The sequence below is a fragment of the Canis lupus genome, chromosome 35, assembly GCF_048164855.1.
Source record: "Canis lupus baileyi chromosome 35, mCanLup2.hap1, whole genome shotgun sequence".
In the NCBI taxonomy this organism is placed as follows: Eukaryota; Metazoa; Chordata; class Mammalia; order Carnivora; family Canidae; genus Canis; species Canis lupus.
Genome location: NC_132872.1, coordinates 7,163,897 through 7,182,385, shown reverse-complemented (window position 1 = coordinate 7,182,385; position 18,489 = coordinate 7,163,897).

Here is an 18,489-nt window from a genome sequence, read left to right as displayed (position 1 = left end):
TGGAACCCCTTTGGATTAGGGGATTTACCATACCCCAGTAAAGAATTGAACATGCTGATTGCAATACTAGCACCAGGAGAGGATCTCCATATACATCTGATTGTGGCCACCCAATTAAAATTCATGAAACAAGGAATTAGTTTTATAATCATCTACTTGATGAAATGTACTAATTCCTTTAGAAAGATTTTTAACATAATTATTTTTAAATAACATTAATTCTATAAGTTTCTTAACCTTGTCATATAGCTTTCCCTAATGTTTTTTCCTCTAAACCCGCTGTTCTTTTCTCTTTAAACCCCCACAAGTCTTCTTCTCTTTAAATTTAGAAATATCAGTAATCAATTTATCTTACTTTCTGAATGCTTTTTAATTCAAAAAAGTATGTATGTACTTTTAATTGGAAAATTCAGAGTGTGCATCTGTGTGTGTGCATGCACATTCAAGAGACTGCTGTGGCTGTTCTGAAATACTTTCCTGGAAAATATCTTATAATCTAATATACTGCTCTAATGAGATTTTTTCAAATGCAAATAAGGCCCTGAATTTTGCAGAAGAAATGGAGTTTCTCTCCCTGCAGTATCACACTAATTACAATTATTTAGTTATAATAGCTCTTCTTTGAGCAAAGCTTCACTCATTCTTCCTGCCACCAGCAACTTGAGGATGAAGAGGTGAAGTCTGCTTCTTCGGTTTGGGGGAAAGTCAATGAGTAGAATGTTAGGGAAGAGAAAGCAGAACAGGGCAGATTTAGTCCCATTTCAGTGGATATTTAGGCTCCCCACTTACATTGTGGCCTCAAAGTAGCCTCTATTCCTTGGTCTCCCTAAGCCTTCAGTCTGCTTTCATAAACTTGGAGATGCTAATGTTTCTGCTCCAAGTCTCTGCTTTTATTTTTAGCACATGGCACTGACGTCATTCCATGAAGCTGCTCTTTCAAAATCTTCCTTCACTGACATAGAGAAAACCTTCCCATCCTTATTTCTTCATCTAACTCTACAGATCCAGGAAAAGAGGTGTCTTCCTGTCTAAAGTTAATTTCCATAATTCACACCTTCTTGATGTTCTTAGAGACCTTACCTCCTGATAAATCTGAAGGAGCTGGACTATCTAGCTCTCAACAAGGCCAGATTCAGCACTTTGGTAGAGACTAAAGAAAACCTGAGGCCGAAAATTCTAAAGGGCAATATAGATCTTCACTAAAGTTTCTTAAGGAGCTGGAGAAGGGATAGGCAAACCTTCCTGAAAATAGCTTGTGAACTCTTCTCCTTTCCAAATCCTACTTCCTTCATATCTGCTTCTCCTCCCTGCACTTCCCACAGCCCCTTTACCTCTGGGATTCAACTTCACCTCTGAAGTCATGTGGCTTCCATTAGCTTTTCCAGTGACCCTCTCCCCTCCATCCCACATGGTACAGCTAAGACTCAATAACTATTTGCTAAAGAAGATTTTCTTTCTCTTCAGAGCTCAGGGTACTGGGTGATCTTCATCATTTGACCTTATAAATAGGAACAAGAATCATACTTTATATAGTTGTTGTGAGAATTAAATGAGATAATATAAAGTTCTTAGAACTGTGACTGGTACAAGGTCAGTGCTACATACAATTTTGTTTCTATTATTATTATTAGCTATTTTTTCCTGACATGTCACATTTATTTTTCCTTTTCTGTCAGTTTTTATTTCCCATTTGCTCCTGTTCTCTATCTTAAACAATCTATACTGACCATTTGTAACTCTTCTTTCCTTTTTTTAAAAGAAAAATTTTAAATGATAAACTTCTTGGAAAGATAAGATATTCTACATTTCCTTATTCTAAGTGCCTAAAATTTCCTAAAGTCCTTGATTTCTAGGAGTTCAAAAGAAGTGAAAATAATATGAAAGGAACACATTATAATACCATAGCCTCACAGAGAGATCTATTAGTGCCAGAAAGATAATGCAATGGAAGGACTATAAGGCTAGGTAGAGTGCACTGGAAGACTTTATCAGAGTTTGAGAAGAGAAGAAAATAATTTTTGGCAGAGAATGGGGTAGGGTATTCAGATAGACATGAGCTCTGGTTTGTAGTAAAAATGTACAAGTTGTATTAGGGCAGTAGTAAGATCCTTATAATGAAACAGAATGTTTAAAACAAAGCAATAAAATGAGGTTATTAAACAGTGTAATTTGTGATGAAGGCTAGGCCAATTGGTAGAGAGCTTACAGCAAATGCAGAAGTGTCTAGATTTAATGCAGGGAGCAAAAGTAAGATTAAGCCATTCAAGCTTATTATTGTTAACAATGATGATCAGTCTTATTTTTTGAGGGCTTACTATGTACAAGCTATTTTGCAAGAACCTCCTAAGTGGTCTCCCTGCATTTCCTCTTGTTTTTCAGCTAATTCTTTCCTCAACATAGCAGCCACAGTAATTTTTTAAAATGCAAATCTGACATGTTATTGACTCCTCCCCTATCCTTCTTAAAATCCTTCACCAGCTTTCCTTTGCTCTTATGATAAAGACCAAATTCTTAACATGACCTTCTAGGTCCTGCCAGATCTGGCTCCAACCTCTTGAGCTTCAAGTCTTGTTCTCTTTTGATCTCTCTGGTAAAAAAAATAATTATTTATTTTAGAGGGAGAGAGAAAGAGAGAGTGCATGAGTGGGGAGAGGGGCAGAAGGAGAGGGAGAGAGATACTCCTCAAGCAGACTCCCTGCTGAGCGTGGAGCCCAATGCAGGGCTCAAAGTGGGGCTCAATCCTAGGACCCTAAGATCATGACCTGAGCCAAAATCAAGAGTCCATGGCTTAACCACCTGAGCCACCCAGCTGCCCCTCTTTTGGTCTCTTAACACAAGTCCTGCCCTCTCCTGGCTTGGTGATTCACAGGTGCTCTTTCTTACCCTGGACAGCTCCTGCTTGTCCCTCTTGGTCTAGCTCATACTACCTGTCCTGAACATCTTCATTTGAATAATCCTGTCAGGGAAGCCTAGGTTAGATTCCACATTAATCTCTCTTATAGCTTTCCTTCATAGCATGGGTACCCATGGAGGTATGCCAAGTGGATCTCCCTTCAAGAATTTGCTATTCAGCTGCAAAGAGTGCATTTGACTGACTGCCTTCTTTTTTTCATTGAAGTTTGATTTGCCAACATATACTATAACACCCAGTGCTCATCCCATCAAGTGCCCTTGTCAGTGCCCATCACTCAGTTACCACATCCCCTTCTTCTAGTGCCTTCAGGCTCAGCTTTCTAGCCAAAGCCACATTCTTCCCGGGCAGCTCCAAGCTAATGCCTGGACATAGTGGGTGGTCCTAGTGCCTCGTCATTTCTGTCTGATGTCGGATTCCTTAAATGGGCAACCTATGCTTCTAAGTCCTCTCAAACTATCTGAGCCTTTGACAGATCTGCATTGCAGTCTGAAGCTCTTCCTGCCCAATTCTGCTTCCTCTGCTCTTAATGGTTCTCAGGCATTAACCCCAGTAAATCTCTTATGCTTCTAATTCGGTCTTCTCATCTGCTTCCTGAAGGACTCAAATGATACATAGTACTTATCACTCTTTAAACATATATATTTGTATAGTATCTAATTAGCATTTGCACCACACTAAAAAAATTCATGAGGGGAAGGGCCACTTGTCCACTCCAAATTATATACTTAGTTATCTTCCAAAGTACATAGAACCCCTCAAAAATTATTTGTGGCAAGACAGTGAAAAACTTTTACATGCATTATCTCACTAATACTTTGAGAGAGGTTTTGTTATTGTGTCATTTTGAAGAATGAGGAAACTGACAGAGATTAATTTGCTTAGATTTGAATGCAGGTGTGTCTGATGTCAAAGATCTTCTGTACCTCTACTTAATTCCCCTCCTGAGCAGTGAAAAAGAGGAGCAGAATGACTCTTCAAGCAGGACTCTTGGGTTTTTACCTTGCTAGGCCCTTGCTCCTACTGTATATCATGAGCTCGATTTGAAAAGGAATCTTACTAATTTTTGCATTTCTCACAGTGCTTGGCACATGAAGTGCTCACTCCATGTGTAGTAACTGGAGGGGCAGTAGAGGGTAGGGATGATGCTTAAAGATGATTCTTGCTGTCTCTGTAGATGCCAGTTGAGGAAGGTGAATCAAGGCTACAGATTCTCAAGAGGAATCAGTGTCCAGTGACTCTGGAGCATAACTTTCTTTAATCATAATTCTCCCCTCCCCCCCACCATGTCTAAAGCTACTTAGCAATGTCCTCTGTAAAGCTTCTGTTTGTCTTGTGAAGAGAAATCAGTGCATCTGAGAGCCATTTTCCTCTGGCCTTCAGAGTTGTGATCCACTTGATGCACCTAAGAATGAATTATTACAGCAGAGCCTAAAAGGAAACTAAGAGAAAGATTTAGCCTATTTATTTTGTAGCGACAAGAAATCGAGACCAAGAGAGGTAAAGCAACTTGCCCACATAGCTGAGGTATAACTGGTACCAGATCATATGTCTCTCTATTCCTGACTTCCAGCCTGCAGAGGAAACTATGAATCTCCATTTTGTTTCCTAGCAGTAAAGCTAAGTTTGCTTCAGAGAGAGTCATGCTGCCACCTTTTGATGGGCTTGGTCCAGGGGCAGAGGAATGTGCCATGGGGATACTTAGAAGGTTCTAGAATAGCAGTACTTGCAAGAAGCAGTATTTCCTAGATGAGCCTGACTTCTGAAAATAAGATACCCTCCCTGAAAAGAGAAGAACAATTGCTTGACTACAAAGTTACCTAATCTAGTTTGGATCTTATTGTGGAAAGTCTGACCAGATTTGAGTGTTCCTGCACTACTTTCTCAAATCTTTAATGGTTCTAGCCCAAAGCAATCCCTGCTTTTTTTCCAAGGAGCTCTTGCTACTGCTCTGACATTGATTGTGTCTGTGTGATTGCTTTCCTGGTTTTATTTTCATCTTATACATAAATGAAAAAAAGGAGGCAAAAATAGGTCCTGCCAAAGGTCACATCACCTCGATATTAGGACCAGTCTCTCTTTGTTTATAAGGGTCAAGGAGATTCTCAGACTAGGAGAGATAGACCAGGTAGCCCTGGTTCTCTCCCAGCCACTGGTCCTCCCCAGTGCCTGTCAGCCTGCCAAAAGCCAGTGCTGCAGCTCTCTTAGTGCCCATTATTATCCTGGTTGGCGAGGAGGCCCTGCTGGGTTTGGAGAGGGTCAAGGCACAGGGCCAGCCAAGATGAGAGGCCACAAAGAAGAAGTGAAGAAAAAAAAGTCCTGGGGAAATGGATCCAAACAGTGCTGAGAGCAAAACTCTGGCTATGCACCGAGGATTGGCAAGAAAGTGAAATAGCCCTGTTCAAGGTCAGAGCAGTAAGGACATTCTCAAGTTGGAAACTAAAATCAATTCTTCTTTCCTTTCAGCCTGGCAGTTGCATCTGGTGGGTGCCTAGGAAGCTGAGACACTAAGAGACAGCCCTGGCAGCAGCACCAGTAAAGGGTAAAAGAACCCACAGATGCTAGATGAGAGCCAGAAAGGAGCCCATTCTTTGGCCTTTCTCATGGGCTCCTTGCTAATAAAGAGTGCTACTCCATGGCCTATGGAGGGCATCATGGCAGGAGCTATTCTTGTGGGGTCCCATTTTCATCATGATTAGTTTTTCATAAGTTTGTTTTTAAAACTTAGGAATCATATGCTTTTGTAGCAAAAGCCATTTTTAAATGAAGTGGAGTAAGAAGAGATGCTTCCTGTATTATGAAGCTTAAAATTCAGGGCAGGGAAGCTGCAGCACTTGCCTCAGTCAGTTTTTGCCAAGACAAGTCCAAGTGTTTTGAATCGATAGAGAGGAAGGGAAATGGGGAATATTGGAAAATAAAGCCCCTTTTCTCTCTTCTGTTTCACTGCTTGGCAGAATGCATAAAGATAAATATAATTTAGGGACGGGGGAAGGGGCGAGGTAAAATATTGTCCAGAGAAGAAAAGTATCACAGAGTGAGAATTTCTAGGGATAGAAGAAAAGCCATATTTTCAAAATTTCTCTGTGAAAACCACATTTTCACACACACATAGTTTATGTAGATCCATAAATGAGCCAACAAAATGAGAAGGGAAAAAAATATAATGGCTCAAACAATGTGGACTGGAGTCAGATCTGACGGCCTCTATGATGCAGAAGAAAGAGAAGAGATGTGGTGGAGGTTAATAGTTGGCTTTTTTTCACATTTCAACTCAACCAACATTTATTGAACACGTATTAGGTGCTAGGCATTGTACCAGGCATCGGGCATTTAAGATGAAGGTTAAACCACTAAGGAGTTCACATCTAGAGGAGGAGGTAGATATTTTGACAATCTCAAAGTGTAATTCAATATAAGTACAAGCTGCATGCTAGAGAAGTTGGAGGAGGATAATATTAATTTCATCTAGCAGATCATGAAACCTTCACAGAGGAGGTGACATTTAATCTGGAATTTGAAAGATGATTTTCTGTAACATTGCTCTTTGCATTGATTTTTTTGCTTATTTGAATAGGTAAATTTATTAGCTTAAGAAAATTAAATATCTCTATTTTTATATTAAATCAACAGCAGCAACAGTATATGTGATGACTCCTTGGGGATATTATCATTATCCATAAGAGCTAAGGTTCGGGATGCCTGGGTGGCTCAGCGGTTGAGTGTCTGCCTTCAGCCTAGGGCATGATCCTGAAGTCCCGGGATTGAGTCCCACATCAGGCTCCCTGCATGGAGCCTACTTCTCCCTCTGCCTGTGTCTCTGCCTCTCTCTGTATCTTTCATGAATAAATAAATAAAATCTTTAAAAAAAATAAAAGAGCTAAGGTCCACATTCGGTTGCTCCAGCCATGGTTGCTCAGCCATGCAGAGCATCTAATGGAAACTAGAAAATGCACAAACTAGAGAGAACACAGCAAACTATAATAAGAAACAGGAACTTCTCCAGGGCAAATGACAACACATTATTTAAGAAAAGAAATATTGCCCGTTCTCTAATAATACTATTGCCTCCTTGTGATCACAGCTTGGATCTTATTTATAGTCCACTGAAATTGCTTTAAAAACATAGCAAGTATTAAAGTTAGAGCTTGAGCTGTCTCATTCAGGTATTTTAACCAGAGGTCAGCAAACGTGTTCTGTAAGGACCCAGATAACAAACATTTTCATTTCAGCTTTGCAGGCCACATGGTCTCTGCTGCAATCACTCAACTCTACCATTACAGCAACCAGAGGCAAGGAGAAAAAATAACCAACATGACAGAAGTAATAAGGCAATATAAGAAACTATTATGAAAAATTATATACCAACAAACTGGACAACCTAGAAGAAGTGGATAAATTCCTAGAAACATATAATCTTCCAAAACTGAATCAGGAAAATTTGAAAAGACTGATTATAGCAATGAAATTCAATCATAAAAAACAAACAAACAAAAACCCCTCCCAACAAACAAAAGTCCAGGACCAGATGGCTTCACAGGCGAATTCTACCAAATATTTAGAGTTAAAACCTATTCTTCTCAAACTATTCCAAAAAATAAAAGATGAAGAAAAGCTTCCAAATTCATTCTTTGAGGCTAACATTACCCTGATACCAAAACCAATAAAGACACTACAAAAAAATAAAAATAAAAATAAAAATAAAAATAAAAATAAAAAACAAAAGAAAACAAAACAGAACAAAAAAGCAAAAAACTTCAGGCCAATATCTCTGGTGAATATATATGCAAAATTCCTTAACAAAATATTAGCAAACCAAATCCAATGATACATTAAAAAATTATTCACCACAATCCAGTGGGATTTATTCTAGGGATAAAGTGTGGTTCAGCCTTTGCAAATCAATCATTGTGATACATTATATTATAAGAAAAAGTATAAAAACCATATGATCATCTCAATATATACAGAAAAAACATTCGACAAAGTACAACATCAATTAATGATAAAAACTCTCAACAAAGTGGGCTTAGAGGGAATATACCTCAACATAATAAAGGCTATATATGAAAAACCCACAGCTAACATACTTAGTAGTGAAAAACTGAGAGCTTTTCCTCTAAGGTCAAGAACAAGAAAAAGCTATCCACTCACCATTGTTATTCAACATAGTAGTGGAAATACTAACTGTAGCAATCAGACAAGAAAAAGAAATAAAAGACATCTAAATTGGTAAAAAAAGAAATAAAACTTTCTGTATTTGCATATGACATGAAAAGATTACATAGAAAACCCCAAAGATTCCATTAAAAACTACTAGAACTGATAAATGAATTCAGTAAAGTTGCAGACACAAAATTAATATATAGAAATCAATTTCCTTTCTATACAGTAATAATGAAGTAGCAGGAAGAGAAATTTAAAAAACAATCCTCTTACAATTACACCAAAAAGAATAAAATACTTTGGAATAAACTTAACCAAGAAGGTGAAAGACCTGTATTCTGAAAACTATAAAACACTGATGAAAGAAATTGAAGATGACACAAACAAATAGAAGGATATTCCATGCTATGGATTGGAAGAACAGATATTAGTAAAATATCCATACTTGAAATAAAATGTCAAACAATCTACAGATTTAATGCAACCCTTATCAAAATACCAGCAGTATTTTTCACAGAAGTAGAACAAATAATACTAAAATTTGTATGTAACCATAAAAAACCATGAATAGCCAAAGTAATCTTGAGAAAGAACAAAGCTTGAATGATCACAATTCCAGACTTCAGGATATACTACAAAGCTGTAGATCAAAAGAGTATGTTACTGGCATAAAAATAGACACATCAGTGAATGCAACAGAATCAAGAGCCCAGAAATAAATTCATGCTTATATATGGCTAATTAATCTATGGCAAAAGGAGGCAATAATATACAATGGGGAAAAGACAGTCTCAATGAATGGTGCTGGCAAAACTGGACCACTTTCTTATATCATCCACAGAAATAAACTTGAAATGGATTAAAGACCTCAAGATGAGACCTGAAACTGTAACACTTCTGGAAGCAAACATAGGTAATAATTTCTTTGACATTATCCATAGGCACATTTTTTCTAGGTATATATTCTCAGACAAGGGAAACAAAAACAATAAACTATTGGTACTAGACACTAAAAAAAGCTTTTGTATAGTCAAAGAAACCATCAAGAAAATAAAGAGGCAACCTACTGAGTGGGAGAAGATAGTTGCAAATGATATAACTGATAAGGAGTTAATATCTAAAATATATAAAGAACGCATACAACTCAAAAAACAACAACAAAAAATGGGAAGAGTACTGAATGGATATTTTTCCAAAAAAGACATACAGATGGACAACAGACACATGAAAAGATGCTCAACATTACTTACCATGAGGGAAATGCAAGTCAAAACCACAATATGATGTCACCTTATACTTGTCAGAATAGTTAAATTCAAAAAGATGAGAAATAACAAGTTTTGGCAGCTATGTGAGAAAAAGGAACCCTCACACACATTGGTGGAAATGTAAATTGGTACAGTATGGAGGTTCCTCAAAAAATTAAAAATAGAATTATCATATGATCCAGTAATTCCTCTACTGCTTATTTATGCAAAGAAAATAAAAACACTAATTAAAAAGATATATGCACCCTATATTTATTGTAGCATTATTTACAATAGCCAACCTATAGAAGCAACCAAAGTGTCCACCCACAGATGAATGGAAAAAGAAGATGTAATACACACACACACACACACACATACACACACACACACACACACAGAGGAATATTATTTAGTCATAGAAAATCTTGCCATTTATGACAATATGGATGGATCTAGAGGATATAATGCTAAGTGAGGACAGAAAAAGACAAATACCATATAATTTTACCCATATGTGGAATTTAAGAAATAAAACAAATGAACAAAAATAAAGGAGACAAACAGAAAACCAGACTCTTAAGTACAGATAACAAACTGGTGGTTGCCAGAGGTGGGGGTTGATGGAGGGATGGGTAAAACAAGTAAAGAGGATTCAGTGATTAAGTGATGAACTGAATAATGTATAGAATTGTTGAATCATTATATTGTATATCTGAAACTAATGTAACACTGTGTGTTAATTATTCTTAAATAAAATAATAAAAATAATTTTTAAAAAGATGTAAATGATGAGTGTGGCTATGTTCTAATAACTATTCACAAAAACAGTGATCTGAATTTGGTCCAGGGGCCATAGTTTGTCAACCCCTGCTTTCAATCGTCATTTTAACATGACCCTCCCTCAATCTGCTACCCTCTCACTTCTATAACATGAAGGGTAGTTGAGGTATTCATTGAGCATTGCCTTCTTTTCAACTCCCATTTGTATTTTTTAATCAATAATTTCCTTTTTATTTTAAACTCAAAACATTCTACCCCTGCTTTCTAACCTAAATGTTCACCCTCCACTTTTATTCTACTTCTAACCAGGCATATCTTAATGATTACATGAATTAATCTTCTCATCTTTAGCAACAATTGTGGCTAATCTGCTCAGGAAACAGGATTTCCAGAGTTCTATCCTGAGGAGTGGCACAGACTGCTAGTTATTAACCTCAATATTTATTCTTTTCTCTTGTTAATAATATAACTCCCAATGTTTATCAAGATATATAGCCACTCTGAGTATAGATATTTCCCAGTCACTTTGTCTCTTTGTAGCTGGGATGACCAGGTGATAAATTCTAGCTAATGTGAAATAAAAAGAAATATTGTGCAGCATCTTCCAGGAAACCATCTGAAAAGCCACCCGGTAAGTGTCTTCTCCCCCTTTTTCTTCATCCCTTTCTCCATCATTCTATCTGAAAAAATGATGTGATGAACTCACAGCTACCCTCTTGGACCTTGAAGACAAGGACTTTGTTATAGGGATCCCTGGGTGGCGCAGCGGTTTGGCGCCTGCCTTTGGCCCAGGGTGCGATCCTGGAGATCCAGGATTGAATTCCACGTCGGGCTCCCAGTGCATGGAGCCTGCTTCTCCCTCTGCCTGTGTCTCTGCCTCTCTCTCTCTCTGTATGACTATCATAAATAAATTTTAAAAAAATTAAAAAAATATTAAAAAAAAAGACTTTGTTACAATGATGTCAAGACAGTGAGCTGGAAGGAAAATTAATACCTGAGGATTGTGGACTCTCATACTAGCCTGGGCCACCTTATTTTTACCAGATAGAGAAATAAAGCTCTACTTGGTTTAAGTCATTGTTACTTACAACCATACCTAATCCGAATGAATATATTTAGATGTTCAAATTTTCAATATGAAAAAAAAAAGGAAACAAAGACTGAGATGAGCTTCATTATAGTTTTTAAAATGACTATTTTAAGAAAAAACAATGATCATTTTAAGATTTAAAGCATTGAATATTCATGATTGTTAAATGCGGCAGAAGAGAGCACAGGTGTCTATTTGAATTTATTGAAGTCTGTACTATAGCTTATAAACTTTCATTGCTTCTTATGAATTCAAATAACAAATAGAGGCAACTGGGAAACATTTACTAACACATCGAGCGATCCGGGGTTCTGGAGCCTGCCTGATTCTCTCAGCAACAATTGTTAAAACAACAGGGCAAAGGTTATGCGATATAACCAGATTAAATTGACACCATCAGGATGCTTGAATAGAACAGTTACCTCTAGGAAGGACCCAATGGGTGTATACACAGTTCATCCATTGCCTACTTGCACTCCAGGCTTGCAATCCACAGCAATGCCTGATTCCTCATGACAAGCTTGCACACCAAGGCCAGCTTTGTTTGGACAGTAGGATACAAGATAAAGACCAGGGGATCCCTATAGGTATCAGTTTACACTCCCCATTTTCTGTAGAGGAGTTTGTACTTTGGATGCCAGTCATGCTGCCTGAATTCTCATGCTATTGTAGGAGTTACCTGTGAGGGAAATTCTCACACTATTGTAGGAGTTATTTGTGAAGGAAAACCCTGCAGAAGACCTTTTCTTCCTGATATTCCAATACTGGGCAGAATAATTTGTCTCTTCATTGCATTTGGTGTGGGGGATCCCTACCATGTTGATTTGTAAGAAATAGGACAGAGGCAAAAAAGAGTACACACCGCTCCTGTTTTTCTCCATCTGCAGCCAGCTGGGCAACCTAGAAACAAAGATTGCTCCTTTCCTGTTGCACTTAAGAAAGTGAAAAGTAATAAACTACTGTTCTTTACTTTCATTCCTCAGAAATGCTCTAAGGCAGTGACCACAAAGTTCCTGAAAAATTTGTCTTTTCAGGACAAATATCAGGGGCCCAAGATATCCCAGCCCATGGCTTATCTTTCCAGCCTTAAGTGCAAACTCCACACTTCCACCTTCTCATACTAAGGTGAGGAGATGCTACTGCTCTTTACCCTGGTAATAGGCCAGAGCCACACTTTCTTCAGGCCTATTATTTGACATCCTAATTCTCCTAACAATTTCTGGAAGCTTTTTTTTTTTTAATTGTAAGGAACAGAGACAAATGAGGAGGAGGGCTGGCTGGCTATTCTGAGGACATACTTGGACTATAACTGAGCCTGGAAATCTGGTGGGAGCCAAAGCGGTCCTGGATACTGGCTGCTTTTTCCAATTCTCTAAGAAACATATGGATTCTCTAAATAATATTGTCTTTGCTACTTTCTTTTTGCTCTCCTGATTAGAGTTTTCTTCCCTCATTTGCCAAATATTTGTTGATTACTTACCACGTGCTGATTAATGTTCTCGGCACCAAGAATGCAGCAATGAACAAAACAGACAAGATCACGGAGTTTAAACTTGAATGGGAAGAATTAGACAACAAAAAATGATAAATGTGCAATGTCAAGTAACAGTAAATGCTATGAAGAAAAATAAACCAGGATAAAAAGATAGAGTAGAAGAGACCTATTTTAGATAGAATGGTCAGAGAAAGCCTCTTTGAGGAGGTAACATTTGCATACAGATCTGAGTGAGTTGAGAGAGGGAGCTATGAGGGAAGGTGTTCCTGCAGAGGAAACAGCAAGTGCAAAGACCCTAAGACAAGAATATGCTGTCATGTTAGAGGATCAACACAGTCCGAAATCAATTGTGGTGGAAGTGCTGAAACCAGGGGAAAAGTTCCTAGATAACAGAAGTCAGAAAAGTATCCAGGGACTGGATTATGCAGGTAAGGCATGGAAAAACAATCATGATCCGATTTACAATTTAAAAGTGTGATTCTGGGGTGCTTGGGTGGATCAGTCAGTTAAGTATCTGCCTTCAGCTCAGGTCATGATCCTGGAGTCCCGAACTGAGCCCCACGTTGGGCTCCCTTTTCAACGAGGAGTCTGCTTCTCTCTCTCCCTCTGTTCCTCCCTGTGCTCATGCTTTCTTTTTTACTCCCTCTCTCAAGTAAATAATTTTTTTTTAATAAACATGTGATTCTGGCTGTTGTGTGGAGTCTAACATGTATGGGAGCAAGAGTGAAAGCAGAGAAACCAGTCAGGAGGTAGCATGATAATTCAGAAGAAAGATGAGGAGAGCTTGGACTGAGGTAGGTAGGAAGTGGATAGATAGGGATGATTTTTGAAGAATTTGTGCATTGAATATTGAATATGAGGGGAAATAAAAAGAAATAAAAGAGAACTTAAAGTTCTTTTTGGCCTGAAAAACCATATGGTGTCATTTTCTCAGAAAGAAAACATTTGAGGAAGAGTAGGCTTAAGTAGGGGATATCAAGATTTTTTTTTTTCTTTTTCCCATTTTTTTCTTTTTTTTTTTTATTGGTGTTCAATTTACTAACATACAGAATAACACCCAGTGCCCGTCACCCATTCACTCCCACCCCCCGCCCTCCTCCCCTTCTACCACCCCTAGTTCATTTCCCAGAGTTAGCAGTCTTTACGTTCTGTCTCCCTTTCTGATATTTCCCACACATTTCTTCTCCCTTCCCTTATTTTCCCTTTCACTATTATTTATATTCCCCAAATGAATGAGAACATATAATGTTTGTCCTTCTCCGACTGACTTACTTCACTCAGCATAATACCCTCCAGTTCCATCCACGTTGAAGCAAATGGTGGGTATTTGTCATTTCTAATAGCTGAGTAATATTCCATTGTATACATAAACCACATCTTCTTTATCCATTCATCTTTCGTTGGACACCGAGGCTCCTTCCACAGTTTGGCTATAGTGGCCATTGCTGCTAGAAACATCGGGGTGCAGGTGTCCCGGCGTTTCATTGCATTTGTATCTTTGGGGTAAATCCCCAACAGTGCAATTGCTGGGTCGTAGGGCAGGTATATTTTTAACTGTTTGAGGAACCTCCACACAGTTTTCCAGAGTGGCTGCACCAGTTCACATTCCCACCAACAGTGTAAGAGGGTTCCCTTTTCTCCGCATCCTCTCCAACATTTGTTGTTTCCTGCCTTGTTAATTTTCCCCATTCTCACTGGTGTGAGGTGGTATCTCATTGTAGTTTTGATTTGTATTTCCCTGATGGCAAGTGATGCAGAGCATTTTCTCATATGCATGTTGGCCATGTCTATGTCTTCCTCTGTGAGATTTCTGTTCATGTCTTTTGCCCATTTCATGATTGGATTGTTTGTTTCTTTGGTGTTGAGTTTAATAAGTTCTTTATAGATCTTGGAAACTAGCCCTTTATCTGATATGTCATTTGCAAATATCTTCTCCCATTCTGTAGGTTGTCTTTGAGTTTTGTTGACTGTATCCTTTGCTGTGCAAAAGCTTCTTATCTTGATGAAGTCCCAATAGTTCATTTTTGCTTTTGTTTCTTTTGCCTTTGTGGATGTATCTTGCAAGAAGTTACTATGGCCGAGTTCAAAAAGGGTGTTGCCTGTGTTCTTCTCTAGGATTTTGATGGAATCTTGTCTCACATTTAGATCTTTCATCCATTTTGAGTTTATCTTTGTGTATGGTGAAAGAGAGTGGTCTAGTTTCATTCTTCTGCATGTGGATGTCCAATTTTCCCAGCACCATTTATTGAAGAGACTGTCTTTCTTCCAATGGATAGTCTTTCCTCCTTTATCGAATATTAGTTGCCCATAAAGTTCAGGGTCCACTTCTGGATTCTCTATTCTGTTCCACTGATCTATGTGTCTGTTTTTGTGCCAGTACCACACTGTCTTGATGACCACAGCTTTGTAGTACAACCTGAAATCTGGCATTGTGATGCCCCCAGATATGGTTTTCTTTTTTAAAATTCCCCTGGCTATTCGGGGTCTTTTCTGATTCCACACAAATCTTAAAATAATTTGTTCTAACTCTCTGAAGAAAGTCCATGGTATTTTGATAGGGATTGCATTAAACGTGTATATTGCCCTGGGTAACATTGACATTTTCACAATATTAATTCTGCCAATCCATGAGCATGGAATATTTTTCCATCTCTTTGTGTCTTCCTCAATTTCTTTCAGAAGTGTTCTATAGTTTTGAGGGTATAGATCCTTTACATCTTTGGTGAGGTTTATTCCTAGGTATCTTATGCTTTTGGGTGCAATTGTAAATGGGATTGACTCCTTAATTTCTCTTTCTTCAGTCTCATTGTTAGTGTATAGAAATGCCACTGACTTCTGGGCATTGATTTTGTATCCTGCCACGCTACCGAATTGCTGTATGAGTTCTAGCAATCTTGGGGTGGAGACTTTTGGGTTTTCTATGTAGAGTATCATGTCATCGGCGAAGAGAGAGAGTTTGACTTCTTCTTTGCCAATTTGAATGCCTTTAATGTCTTTTTGTTGTCTGATTGCTGAGGCTAGGACTTCCAGTACTATGTTGAATAGCAGTGGTGAGAGTGGACATCCCTGTCTTGTTCCTGATCTTAGGGGAAAGGCTCCCAGTGCTTCCCCATTGAGAATGATATTTGCTGTGGGCTTTTCATAGATGGCTTTTAAGATGTCGAGGAATGTTCCCTCTATCCCTACACTCTGAAGAGTTTTAATCAGGAATGGATGCTGTATTTTGTCAAATGCTTTCTCTGCATCCAATGAGAGGATCATATGGTTCTTGGTTTTTCTCTTGCTGATATGATGAATCACATTGATTGTTTTACGGGTGTTGAACCAGCCTTGTGTCCCAGGGATAAATCCTACTTGGTCATGGTGAATAATTTTCTTAATGTACTGTTGGATCCTATTGGCCAGTATCTTGTTGAGAATTTTTGCATCCATGTTCATCAGGGATATTGGTCTGTAATTCTCCTTTTTGGCGGGGTCTTTGTCTGGCTTTGGAATTAAGGTGATGCTGGCTTCATAGAACGAATTTGGAAGTACTCCATCTCTTTCTATCTTTCCAAACAGCTTTAGGAGAATAGGTATGATTTCTTCTTTAAACGTTTGATAAAATTCTCCTGGGAAGCCATCTGGCCCTGGACTCTTGTGTCTTGGGAGGTTTTTGATGACTGCTTCAATTTCCTCCCTGGTTATTGGCCTGTTCAGGTTTTCTATTTCTTCCTGTTCCAGTTTTGGTAGTTTGTGGCTTTCCAGGAATGCGTCCATTTCTTCTAGATTGCCTAATTTATTGGCATATAGCTGTTCATAATATGTTTTTAAAATCGTTTGTATTTCCTTGGTGTTGGTAGTGATCTCTCCTTTCTCATTCATGATTTTATTAATTTGAGTCTTCTCTCTCTTCTTTTTAATAAGGCTGGCTAATGGTTTATCTATCTTATTAATTCTTTCAAAGAACCAACTCCTGGTTCTGTTGATCTGTTCCACAGTTCTTCTGGTCTCGATTTCGTTGAGTTCTGCTCGAATCTTTATTAACTCCCTTCTTCTCTTGGGTGTAGGATCTATTTGCTGTTTTTTCTCTAGCTCCTTTATGTGTAAGGTTAGCTTTTGTATTTGAGTTCTTTCCAGTTTTTGAATGGATGCTTGTATTGTGATGTATTTCCCCCTTAGGACTGCTTTTGCTGCATCCCAAAGATTTTGAACGGTTGTATCTTCATTCTCATTAGTTTCCATGAATCTTTTTAATTCTTCCTTAATTTCCTGGTTGACCCTTTTATCTTTTAGCAGGATGGTCCTTAACCTCCATGTGTTTGAGGTCCTTCCAAACTTCTTGTTGTGATTTAGTTCTAATTTCAAGGCATTATGGTCCGAGAATATGCAGGGGACAATCCCAATCTTTTGGTATCGGTTCAGACCCGATTTGTGACCCAATATGTGGTCTATTCTGGAGAAAGTTCCATGTGCGCTTGAGAAGAATGTGTATTCAGTTGAGTTTGGATGTAAAGTTCTGTAGATATCTGTGAAATCCATCTGGTCCAGTGTATCATTTAAAGCTCTCGTTTCTTTGGAGATGTTTTGCTTAGAAGACCTATCGAGTATAGAAAGAGCTAGATTGAAGTCACCAAGTATAAGTGTATTATTATCTAAGTATTTCTTCACTTTGGTTAATAATTGATTTATATATTTGGCAGCTCCCACATTCGGAGCATATATATTGAGGATTGTTAAGTCCTCTTGTTGAATAGATCCTTTAAGTATGATATAGTGTCCCTCTTCATCTCTCACTACAGTCTTTGGGGTAAATTTTAGTTTATCTGATATAAGGATGGCTACCCCTGCTTTCTTTTGAGGACCATTCGAATGGTAAATGGTTCTCCAACCTTTTATTTTCAGGCTGTAGGTGTCCTTCTGTCTAAAATGAGTCTCTTGTAGACAGCAAATAGATGGGTCCTGCTTTTTTATCCAGTCTGAAACCCTGCGCCTTTTGATGGGGTCATTAAGCCCGTTCACGTTCAGAGTTACTATTGACAGATATGAGTTTAGTGTCATCATGATATCTATTCAGTCTTTGTTTTTGTGGACTGTTCCACTGAACTTCTTCTTAAAGGGGAATTTTAAGAGGCCCCCTTAAAATTTCTTGCAGAGCTGGTTTGGAGGTCACATATTCTTTTAGTTGCTGCCTGTCTTGGAAGCTCTTTATCTCTCCTTCCATTTTGAATGAGAGCCTTGCTGGATAAAGTATTCTTGGTTGCATGTTCTTCTCATTTAGGACCCTGAATATATCCTGCCAGCCCTTTCTGGCCTGCCAGGTCTCTGTGGAGAGGTCTGCTGTTACCCTAATACTCCTCCCCATAAAAGTCAGGGATTTCTTGTCTCTTGCTGCTTTAAGGATCTTCTCCTTATCTTTGGAATTTGCAAGCTTCACAATTAAATGTCGAGGTGTTGAACGGTTTTTATTGATTTTTGGGGGGGATCTCTCTATTTCCTGGATCTGGATGCCTGTTTCCCTTCCCAGATTAGGAAAGTTTTCAGCTAGAATTTGTTCAAATACATATTCTGGCCCTCTGTCCCTTTCGGCGCCCTCGGGAACCCCAATTAAACGTAGGTTTTTCTTCCTCAGGCTGTCGTTTATTTCCCTTAATCTATCTTCATGGTCTTTTAATTGTTTGTCTCTTTTTTCCTCAGTTTCCCTCTTTGCTATCAACTTGTCTTCTAGGTCACTCACTCGTTCTTCCACCTCGTTAACCCTCGTCGTTAGGACTTCTAGTTTGGATTGCATCTCATTCAATTGATTTTTAATTTCTGCCTG